Source organism: Callithrix jacchus, chromosome 4, assembly GCF_049354715.1.
Source record: "Callithrix jacchus isolate 240 chromosome 4, calJac240_pri, whole genome shotgun sequence".
NCBI classification, from domain to species: Eukaryota; Metazoa; Chordata; class Mammalia; order Primates; family Cebidae; genus Callithrix; species Callithrix jacchus.
The window spans coordinates 172642949-172655219 of NC_133505.1; positions in this window are offsets into that span (position 1 = coordinate 172642949).

Genomic DNA, 12271 nt, shown 5'->3' on the forward strand with positions numbered 1-12271 from the left:
AAAGTACTCAACAAATGACATATTAGGTAATTGTGGTTTCACCGAACAATTACTTTTACACTGACCTATATCCAGATTGTAGAAAGAACTCTTACAATTAAATAATAAGACAAACAACTCTGCTTAACAATGGGCAAAAGATTTCAATGGAATCCAAAAAAAGGTATTTGAATGATTAACATGCACATCAAAAGAGGCTCAGCATGATGATCAGACAGTGCGAAGGAAACACGCCGTGAAGTAACAGTACATACTCACTGGAACAGTAAAGTCAAAAAGACCCAATACCAAACACTGATGAGGGTACTGAGCAACTGGAACCTTGTGCAAAACCATACAGGCACCTCGGAAAACAGTTTACCAATTTATTTAAAAGTTAAACGTACACTACTTACATAGCTCAGCAGTTCCACTTCTAGAGAAATTAAAACATATCTCTGCACATAGACTTGTATGTGTGTGTTAATAACAGCATTACTCATAAAAGCCCAAAAAAATATGATTCAAATGTGCATCAGCTATTAAATACATAAACAGACTATGGTAAATCCATTCAATGGACTCTTAACTTGGTATATATATATAAAACAGTTTTATATATATGTATGTTTGTATTTATGCACTTTATATTTTTATTATATTTATATATTTTATTTCCAAATTTATATGTCCATAAATTTATATATAATTTATATATAATATGTATTTATATAAATATATAAATTATGTATGTAATTTGCATATTTTATTTATATATGAATTTATATACTATATATATTTATAATAGTGATAACCACAACAGTATGAATGAATCTCAAAAACATCATAGTTGGCCGGGCTCAGTGGCTCAAGCCTGTAATCCCAGCACTTTGGGAGGCCGAGGTGGGTGGATCACGAGGTCAAGAGATCAAGACCATCCTGGTCAACATGGTGAAACCCCGTCTCTACTAAAAATACAAAAAATTAGCTGGGCATGGTGGTGTGTGCCTGTAGTCCCAGCTACTCGGGAGGCTGAGGCAGGAGAATTGCCTGAACCCGGGAGGCGGAGGTTGCGGTGAGCCGAGATTGTGCCATTGCACTCCAGCCTGGGTAACAAGAGCAAAATTCCATCTCAAAAAAAAAAAAAAAAGTCATAGTTGCTGGAAGAAGCTAGACATAGAGAACGTCTTCTATATTAGTATGAAGTGTTCAAGAAGTGTAACTAACACAACAGAAGTGGTGGCCTGGAACCTGCTGAGGGTTGTGACCACAGGGAGGCATGAGGGCGCTGCCATGCTGTGCACATTTCCCCAAACTCACGAGACTGTACATTAAGGATGGGGACGCTTCACAACATGTAAATTATTTTTCAGTAAAGCTATTTTAAAAACCCTTCCCACAAAGAAAACTTCAGGCCTAAAAGTTCTAATGAAGTCTATCAAATATTTAGGGGAAATAACAACACCAACCTACCATAAACTTTTTCAGAGAACAGGAGACTAGCATATGCTCCTATGACCCAGCAATTCCACTCCTTGGTGTTTCCCCAGGAGAAATAAAAGCACATAACAGTTACATGTTCACAGCAGCTTCCTTCATAACCAGAATCAGCCCAAGTGTCCATTAAGAGATGCGGCCCATGCATACAGCAGAACACTAGTCAGCTTCCCCCACAATCAGGAACAAATTGCTTATAAACATGACATTATGGACATCTTAGTTTAGGCTGCTGTAATAGAAATACTGTAGACCAGGGGCCTTAAACAACACAAGTTGATTTGTCACAGTTCTGGAACCGGAAGTCCCAGATCAAGGTGCTTGCAGATTCCATGTCTGGTAAGAGCTGTTTCCTGGATTTCTGATAGCCACCTTCTTATTTTCTTGCAGAGTGAAGAGCAGAGAAAGAAAGAAAGAGAGAGAGGGGGAAAGATAGGGAGAGGGAGGGGGATAGGGAAGGAGTGGGGTAGGGACAGGGAGAGGAGAAGGAGACCTTGTGACTCCTCCCCTTTTACATTTCACCCCTAATACCTAGTTACCTCCGAAAGCCTCCACCTCCTAATACTGATGCAGGATTTTTCTCTACCCCTTCATTGGGCTCATATTGGGAGTGAATGTTTCAGCCCACTGCGCTCAATCCCTTGTGGGAAGGAGCATGTGAACAAGTGAGTGCAGGACCTAGCCAGCTGCTCTGTGCACCAGCAGGAGCAAGCTCCAGGCAGTGGCACCCAGGTGGGGGGGGGCAGGTGCCTGTGACCCCAAAGCCCCTGAGGGCATGTTACAGTGCTCTCTTAGCTCTGCTGTCCATGGATGGTACTGTATTATCAGCTCAGTTGGCCCTTTGCGTCATCCTCTGGGGCACATGCCCTCTGCCAGCAAAGGCAAAGGGCCAGTGCGACAGCCTTTTTTGGGTATCTGTACTTGGTAAGTCCTGAGCTCTTGTCCAGCATCCAAGAAGAATGAGGTCATGTGGACACTTGAATGATGGTGAAGGTGGAGCATTTTATTTAGCGATGGAAATGGCTATAAGCAGAGAGGGGAGCTGGAGAGGGGATGGGACAGGCAGGTAATCTTCCCTTGAAGTCAGGCTAGCTCTTCCCTGAAGTCAAGCCATCTCTACTGTGAAGTCAAGTTGCCTTTCTTTGAAGTCAAGTTGCCTCTCTCCAGTCAAGCTGCTTCTCCTGTACGGACTGAGTCTAGGGTCTTTATAGGCACACGATGGGGAGTGGGCTGGTCATAGGTCATTTTGGGAAAGGCAACATTCGATTGGCAAAAGACATTATCCCAAAAGAATCAGTTGGAAGAGAGTGGGCAAGCAGGAATAGAGGTTCCCACTTTGGGCTGTGGGCATCAAGCTTTGTGGGTTGAAGATGGGGTTTCAGTGGAGACCCACTCCTGTCTGCCTAGAATTTCTCTGCCTCCTGCCTTTATCAATTCCGTCACCTTGGGGGCTGGGCTTCAAGCTGTGAATTTGGGGGAGACACAAACATTCAGTCCATAGCAATGGATGAATCTCAAAAACATTCTGTGTTGCCACAGAAGCCTGACCCTACAAAGTCCAAAGTATATGTTTCCAGTATCAAAAATGCTAGAGAAGAGCATTCCAACCACCAAAAGCACACCCATCCCTGCCTGAAGTGGGGAGATGATTGCAATGGAATTTTCTGGGACCAGGGAAATATTCTGTAACTGGATTATGGTGTGGTTACACTGATGTAGACTTTTGTCAAAACTAATTCAAATGCACACTTCAGTGGGGCATGTTTCCACGTGGGCAAATTATATATTCCCAAAGTTAACCTCAAGTTGATGGACTCATTTTGAAAAGAAAATAAGTGACGGTAAAGAGCCCGAGTCAATAAGCCAGGCTCTAAGTTATGTGTCAGGTGACACGCCTTTGGGCCTGTCAGGACATGCTCCTGGAAGGGTTAGCCTAAGGCCAGGCAGCATGGTACTGGGCACTTCAACTGGAAGTGCTTGGACAAAATCATTGCAGGCTCTTCCAGGACACATTGAAACAGATTTTGATAAAAGAGAAGGAGCCACCAGTCAGCTGGCAGCCAGAGGAACCCATCCTCATCCTGCTTCCCTGTCCTGTGCCTTCTACTTGGCACTATGCAGGTTTTAGGAGAGATGAAATAGCAAGGCCGTGGAGGGCAAAGCATTGGTGTGAGGCCTGTTTCTGCCCCTCCCTCAGCCATGCACTCGAGTCTGCCCCTTGCTTGGGGCCCCTCCCAGCTTTGAGCCCCAGAGGAGGGCGAGGGGTCTACCCATTTCGTGCTCTGCCAGCCCAGGGTCCCCTCTGAGGCCAAGCTGGCCTGTCTGCCCCTGCTTCCATAGCCTTCTCTTTTATTATAGCTTTGGGGAGAGGCCTCAAGCCAATAAAGAGCACACATATCCAAACTTTGCCGCAGCCCACATTAAATACAGTTAAAGATATATGGGCTGAGTTAAATTACCGTGTTGCATTTTGTGGGTATTTAGTTAAACATTTATTTATTTCAAGTTTTCCCACCCCCAAATTAGAACCAACTATTTCTTTCCTTTTAGGTTCCTATAAACTTCAAAAGCTCTGGGACTGCAGGCTTTCTCCACTGACCATGCCTCATTTGTAAAACGCTCTTTCTTTTCCACACACAAGTCTCTGGCTGCCTGCTTAGCTTTTTGTTTTTGTTTTTTTTTTTTTTTTTGAAAGCTTGTACTTCTGCTTCGTTGGACAGGAGCTCTCGTCCCGGGGGGCAGTGGGACACAGCGGAGGTCTGGGAGGGGAGGGGGGCGTGTTCTCCAGCCCTGGCTGACACACCTGCGCTGATGGGCCGCCTCTCAGCCCCGCTCCCAGCACAGACAGACTGGGGACCCGTTGCGCAGAGTCCAAGGCTCTGCTTTGTGACCAGCGCCGCAGCGATGCTGTGCTCTTACGCCGGGCTCCTTCCAGGCTTCTCACTTACATAACTGAGGACGGGCTCCCACGGGAAGCTGCCAGAGTGTGGGGAGCAGGAGAGGCCAGGAGAGAGTGAAGTCAAGATGTGAGAGCAGCTGGAGACTCGGTCTGGCCTGGCTCCAGGGAAGGCGTGGAACCAGCATCCCACCTCAGGGCTGGTCCTGCCCGGAGGCAGTCTGCGAGCTCCCAGAAACCCCGGGGCAGTTGTCCCCGTAAGTGCAGCTGCGAGCCTTTCCCCTGGTCACCCACAGGTGCCCTGGCCTGTAAAGGGGACGCGGGCCCCACAGTGCCTCCTCCCCAGAGCTGCAGGTGTAAAGACCACACTGTGAGTAGGGCTCTGGTTCCTAAAGCCGGTTCTTGGATGGCTGCCACACCGAGTGTGGACTTTCCACCTGCAGATTTCCAGGAACCGCCCCCAAGGCAGAGGTAATCTCCGGGAGCTTCCTCAGGGTTCCAGTTGCAGTGAAATTTGAGATGCGCTAAATTTAAGCTAGTGTTTGACCGGCCCGGACTCTTGCGCAGGACTGAATGTCTGCACGGCGTTTCTCACCATCCCTGCTCTGCCATGCTCAGGTTGGCTACCACGTGGAGCACGCAGCCTCCACTCCACCCCATCTCTTGCCCTCAGGGGGGTGCTGCCCACACCACACGTCCCTGTCTTGCTTGGCTGGGTGCTGGAGCCACAACGCCAATGCTCCGGAGAGCCCAAGAGCCCGAGTTTTTGGTTGCAGGGAGACCCTCTCTTCCCTTTGTAATACACTTTGTAAAGCAGAGGTTTTGTGAGCCTAAATAGGACAGTTTTAGTGAAGCATCTTTTTGGGTCTTTATATCAGACCAAGACAATGTGGTCCTGGAGAGGTAAGGGGGTGCATTTACCCACGTGACAATGTCCTCAGCATTTCCCACACCTCCTGCCATGTAATCTGAGCACCAGGGCAGTCTCTTTGGGAGGCTCCTGATGCACATAGGTCCTGGCAGCCTCCGGGCTGGGTCCCCAGACATCCCCAGACAGATGCGGGTACTGAAGCTTCAGTGAGAAAGTCAAAGACCCTAATTCTGTTCCTTTCCCCGGATCAGGAGGCGGCCACGAGGAATCCCTCCTCTTCCTCCCTCAAACTTATCACCAGAAAGAACAACTTCCTATAACACAAGCAGTGTTAGTCGTGATTGCTTCAGGACAGGGAGATTGTGTGTGTGCGTGTGTGTGTGTGCTTTCTACTTTCTACATCTTTATATGCTCCAAATTGTCTACAGTGAAAGAAAGAGAGCTTGTATCTCAGCAGACAGTGGGCACACAGTAGAGACGGTTTCTAATCACAAGGCCTAGGTGAGAAAAGGTAGAAGGCAGGCATTTCATTGGCGTCCATACTGAGGGCATGGGAGTTAAGTCTCATCATCACTTCTCTTTGAAATTTTTCCATGTGTGAATGGAAAATTAAGAGCTTGGACACTAAGAGGTCTTGTAAAAATGTTTTCTATATTCAGCCCACTACATTTGCTATAGAAAACAAGTATAATGAAAACCTCCGGGCTTTGTGTGAGCTGCTAAGACACTTAGATTGATAATTATCCCCTAAAATGAAATGTCTCCTCTGCTAGGAATTATCCCACAAGCCACATGTGATTCCTCCTGACATTCTCAGGCGAACCAGAAAGGCAGAGCAAAAGTTGTTTCATGCATTTTCCAAATTACTATAAAATGCTCGGGCTGTGTTTGATGCTGGTTACTTCATCTGCAGTAACTCAGAGTGCAGGGTGGTTTTTCACAGGTGGATAATTTAAGCAGGCCTGAGTAACAAGACGAGAAGTGCGGATTCAACTCTTATCCTATTAATCTTGCCAATGTAGACACCAAGTCGGATGTGTAAGATTTTAAGTAATTGAGAATTTGTAGTTTAGCTGTCTTCTCTGATCCAATATCTGATGGCTAATAATGCTCTTCTGCCACTCCTTGGAGGAGATAAAAAGCCCAGGGAGCATTGCTCTCAGATAGCAACAAATTATTTCCCACAGACACACAGAAAAGAGGCAGAAGAGTATCAGGTAGACAGGATGTGGCTAAGTGGGGTGACCCGGGACGGCGTATTCCCTCTGTCACTCACAAGCTGTGGGCTCCTGTGTGTCACATCACAGTTGAAGGTGTGGATTATAGCAAACTGAGTCCCGTCTCCACTTCTAAAATCCCACCTTTCTCTTGAGAATGTTATTTCTTTATTGAAGGAAAATACAAAATAAATTTCAACGAAAAAGGATGGAGTTTTATAAAATCAGGCAACTCTAACAAATGTGGAAATAAAATACAATATCTGATCATCGAGATCTAGATCTTCTCCTTAAATCCTAAAACAGAGGCCTGCAGTAAGTAAACAATCCAGCATTTACACAGAGAAACGAAGCCTGAAGTCAGAAGATGAAGAAGATGTGATCCCTCCAGGACCTACGTCATGTCCTTCCCTGGTTTTGGTATTAGGGTGATACTGATTTCATAGAACGATTTAGGAAGGAAATCGTTCCCTCTTTCTGTATCTTTTGGTATGGTGTTGATAGGATTGGTACCAATTCTTCTTTGAATGTCTGAAAGAATTCAGCTGTGAACCATCTGGTCCTGGACTTTCTTTTTTTGTTGGCAATTTTTAAAATTACCGTCTCCAACTTGCTGCTTGTTACTACTGAGTTTCTAATCTTCCTGGCTTAACCTAGGAGGGTGTATATTTCAAGGAATGCATCCATCTCCTCTAGGTTTTCTGGTTTATGGGCATAAAGGTGTTCATAGTAGCCATGAACCATCTTTTGTATTTCTGTTATCAGTTTAATGTCTCCCATTTCATTTCTAATTGAGCTGATTTGGATCTTCTCTCCTCCTGGTTAATCTTGCAAATAGTCTCTCAGTTTTATTTACCTTCTTAAGGAGCCAGCTTTTTGCTTCATTTATCTTTTGTATTTTTTACTTGTTTTAATTTAATTTAGTTCTGCCTTGATCTTTGCTATATCTTTTCTTCTGCTAGGTTTGTCTTTGGATTTATTTTGTTTCTCTGATTCTACGAGGTGTGATCTTAGATTGTGTATTCGTGCTCTTTTAGAATTTTTGATGAGGGCATTTAATTCTACGAACTTTCCTCTTCGCACCACATTTGCCGAATTCCAGAGATTTTGATAGGCTACGTCACATTTATCATTTAGTTGAAATAATTTCTTAATTTCCATTTTTATTTCATTGTAAACCCAATCATCATCAGGAGCACGTTATTTAATTTTCATGTATTTTGCATGATTTTGAGGGATTTTTTTGGAGTTGATTTCCAATTTTATTACACTGTGGTCTGACAGAGTACTTGATATAATTTTGATTTTCTTTTTCTTTTTTTTTTTTTTTTTTGAGACAGAGTTTCGCTCTTGTTACCCAGGCTGGAGTGCAATGACGCGATCTCAGCTCACCGCAGCCTCTGCCTCCCAGGTTCAGGCAATTCTCCTGCCTCAGCCTCCCGAGTAGCTGGGATTACAGGCACGTGCCACCATGCCCAGCTAATTTTTGTATTTTTAGTAGAGACGGGGTTTCACCATGTTGACCAGAATGGTCTCGATCTCTTGACCTCGCGATCCACCCACCTTGGCCTCCCAAAGTGCTGGGATTACAGGCTTGAGCCACCGCGCCCGGCCTATAATTTTTGTTTTCTTAAATGTACTGACACTTGTTTTGGGGCCTATCGTATAGTCTGTCTTGGAGGGGGTTCCATGCGAGGTTGATTAGAATGTATATACTGCAGTTTTTGGGTAGAATATTCTGTAAATATGTTGTCCTTTTTTCTGCAGGGTATAGTTTAAGTCTGTTGTTTCTTTGTTGACCTGTCTTGATGAGCTGCCTAGTGCGGTTAGTGGAGTACTGATGTCCCCCGCTATTATTGTCTTGCTATCTCATTTCTTAGGTCTAGGAGTAATTGTTTTGTAAATTTGGGAGTTTAAAACTGTGATACTTTCCTGTTGGAGTAGGCCTTTCATCATTATATAATGTCGTTCTTTGTCTTTTTTAACTGCTATTGCTTTAAAGTTTGTTTCGTCTGTCTGATACAAGAAGAGCTACTTCTGCTCGCCTGTGGAGTCCATTTACATGGAATATCTTTTCTCACACCTTTACGTGAGGGCTTCTGTGCTGAGTCTCCTGAAGACACCAGACTGCATCACATCGCAGCAGATTTTCTCAATTTACTTGCTTATCATATCACTTATGATGTTTGAAGAATAAAAGTTGTACGTTTTATGTTGTTACATCAAAAATACTTTGTTTTGTTATTTCCTTCATTGTTTTCTGTTTAAAATTTATCCAATAGTTTAAAATACGCCATTATTTTTCTGGTTTACATCGATAATTTTTATACTTAATTTCTTTAATCCAGATTATATTAATTCTGATACACTTAGTGAGATAGACCTCTGAAAGTTGTTTGAGTAAAGAATTTTTCCAGCAATATATGCTGAATAATCAACCCTTACCCATGATTTGGTATAAACGTCATATATGCCACCCGTCTGTTCCAACACAGCATTTAACACATTAACAAATAGTTCTCTTAAAGTCATCTAGCGGGACCCCAAGCATGAAAATAAAGGAAAACCCTGAGTTCCTTCATGCGAAATTCCAGGTATCTAGCCCTGCCTGAGAAGTAAGGAAGTAACTTGATAGGCAAGGCAGCCTGAAACAATAGTCAAGGAAGTAAGAGTCCAGAGAAGTTTGGTTTCCCAGAGAAACTGAAGATAACGTCTTAATATATGTCTCTGAGTTGTCTTTCACAAACCCAGATCCCCAGCGGGGACCCCCACCAAAGCGATCCGCTGGCGCACAGACCTCAGATAAGAGGGAACTGAAGACTGAACTCTGACCACTGCTCCTTGTTCTACATTTTGTCCTGAGGGACCTGGAAAAAGTTGCACCCATAGCCAAAGCTGAGATTCTTTCCTGAGTGACCCCAAATTTTTAAACAAAGCTTCCTTTTCTTAACTAATTGCAAATCAGAAAACATTTGGACCTACCCATGACCCGTAAGCCCCTACTTCAAGACATCTTGCCCTTTCCAAAGGCCAAAACCCATGTGTACCCTCCATGTAACAATTTACAATTTTGCCTGCAGCTTCTGCCTTCCTGAAATTTACCTGTGCCTTTAAAAGCCCTAACCTGCAAGTCACTGGGGAAGGTGGAGTTTGAGCATCAGCCACCTTGTCCTCCTTGTCTGATGCCTTGCAGATAAATGCTTTCCTTTCTGCCTCTGCAAAACCTCGGTGTGGCTCTCTGATTTTACTGCAGCAGGTGGAGAGATCCCAGTTTGGGTGTATAACAGTTTCATCTTCTGGGTTATCCATGAGTCCAGTTTTGTTGATTGCTTTTTTTTTAATCTCTTGCAAAATAGTTACAGGGTTTTCTTTCTAGCTTGCTCTATTTTGTATTTTATAATCTTCTTGCTGAAAATTTTCTTATGTCAAAATACTGGACAGTGTGTGAAAGAGACTGAGATCATTATTTAAACTTGGAAATGGAGAATACCTTAGTGGAGGGGTGAGTCAAATCAGTGTGGGTTTTATTGTTCATCACCAACCCAGACAGTCTCTCCCGCTCTAGAGGAATCCCCTCTACACCTCATAGCCCGGGCAGAAGAATCAAGGTCCTCTTCTACCCCTAATCCCCACAGGTCAGAGGTGAAGCCCAGCAAGTGGCAGCCAGGACTCAGGTTGGGGGGCAGAAATTGACGTGTATCTGTACCACCAGGGGGGCTCTTACTGGCCTCCTACTCCAACTTGTCTTCTGAGCACCCAGTGGGATTCATGCAAAGGAGCTCGCAAGGGAGTGCAAACTCCTTTTGTGCTAGGGACCCCCCAGCCATTCCAAATGGACCCACTAGCCCACGCTTTAACAATTTGATGAAATTTTGGTGATTCCTCCTTACACTTTTTGTACAACGACTCTTTCTCCTGTGCTTTGCTAAAGGGAAACACTCCACCTATCCTGGGAGCACTTTGTCAGTCTTTGGAATCCGGATTACTAAGAAACCTCGAAAAGGTAACCCTCAGCTTGACGATACGCTCAAGCGAAGTTATGATTCTGTAGATTATCCGGGTTCTTCTTATTATTAAGGTGAGAATGGCAATCTTTCTAACTTTCTACCTCCTGCGTGGAAGTGTATTTCTAAGACAGATATCTAAAAGTGCAAAAGCCTGGTCACAACCTCATAAAATAAATGTCTGTCTGTATTCTTTCCCCAGTAATGACACCTTTAACAGAAAACTTAGCAAAGTTATTTTTCTTGCTTCATCAATCACATGTTAAGGTACAGACAGAGGACACTGTCCTGGGTGAGCCTGGAGAACTGACTGTTCAGTCTGGAAACAAGCTTAGTATCTAAGGAAAAAGAGAGACTGAAAAAAGTGCTGACAATACAGGGTTTAGCAGAGAAATTCTTTTTTTTTTTCTGGTGAGCTGCATGGAAAACTTCCTTTATCTAGGTCCCCAGTAAGGACTTGTGTCCCATCTGCTGGATACCAGCCATATTTGAGGCAGTCCTTTTCTAATTCGTTTTTTTTTTTTTTTAATTTTTTATTGGATTTTAGGTTTTGGGGTACATGAGCAGAGCATGTAAGACAGTTGTGTAGGAACACACATGGCAGTGTGCTTTTCTTTCCTTCTCCCCTTCACCCACATTTGGCATTTCTCCCCAGGCTATCCCTCCCCACCTCCCCCTCCCACTGGCCCTCCCCTTTTCCCCCCAATAGACCCCAGTGTTTAGTACTCCCCTTTCTGTGTCCCTGTGTTCTCATTTTTCATCACCCACCTATGAGTGAGAATATGTGGTGTTTCATTGTCTGTTCTTGTGTCAGTTTGCTGAGGATGACGTTCTCCAGATTCATCCATGTCCCTACAAACGACACAAACTCATCATTTCTGATTGCTGCATAATATTCCTTTTTGATTAAATTACTTTAAGAAGGTTGATGGCTGTAGAAGCTGTTTTTCTAACACAGCTACAGACATGAGATCCCTCGCAGTGTTTTAGAAGTAAGGGCCAATTAAGCAACGGGCCTAATAGGTCGTTTTCCATCTCTAATGCTAGAGGTGTTCTACCCTCGTAAGTCAGCAGCAGAACTCAGAGTACAACGGGGACAGCCGGCGAGTCTCAGATCCATCATGTGTCCTGGTGCATGCATTTCCCACCAGCCGCCCCCCAAAAGACCAGGGAAGTGGATTCAATGTTTTCAAATGAGAAGGACTTGGGGCACTGTGGTAGCAATAGAAAGACTAGTGCTCACCTGTTATAAAAGGAATGGTGAGGGCCAGGCACGGGGGCTTATGTCTTTGATCCCAGCACTTTAGGGATCACCTAAAGTCAGGAGTTCGAGGCCAGCCTCACCAATATGGTGAAACCCTATCCCTACTAAAAATACAAAAATTAGCCAGGCGTGGTGGCATGTGCCTGTAGTCCTAGCTACTCAGGAGGCCAAGACAGGAGAATCACTTAAACCTGGGAGGCAGAGGTTGCAGTGAGCCGGTATCACACCACTGCACTCCAGCCTGAGCGACAGAGCGAGACCCCGTCTCAAAAATTAAATTAAATTAAAAAACAAAAGATAAAAGGAACAGGGAAGAAAGGAATGAACTGAACTGAACTCACGCGTGATAAACCCTAAAATCCTATGTGTTTTCCACAAGGCATTTTCAGTGGTGCAACTTGGTTCCACTGAGCAAGAAAGGAATCTAAGTAACAGGAGCAGAAGTCAGGGAGGTGAGCAGTGTGGAGAGGCCGGGGAGGGAGGGGACTGAAGCGGAGATGGGAGAGGAGGGTCTGCTGTGACTGGAACTGGGAGGAGCTGCTT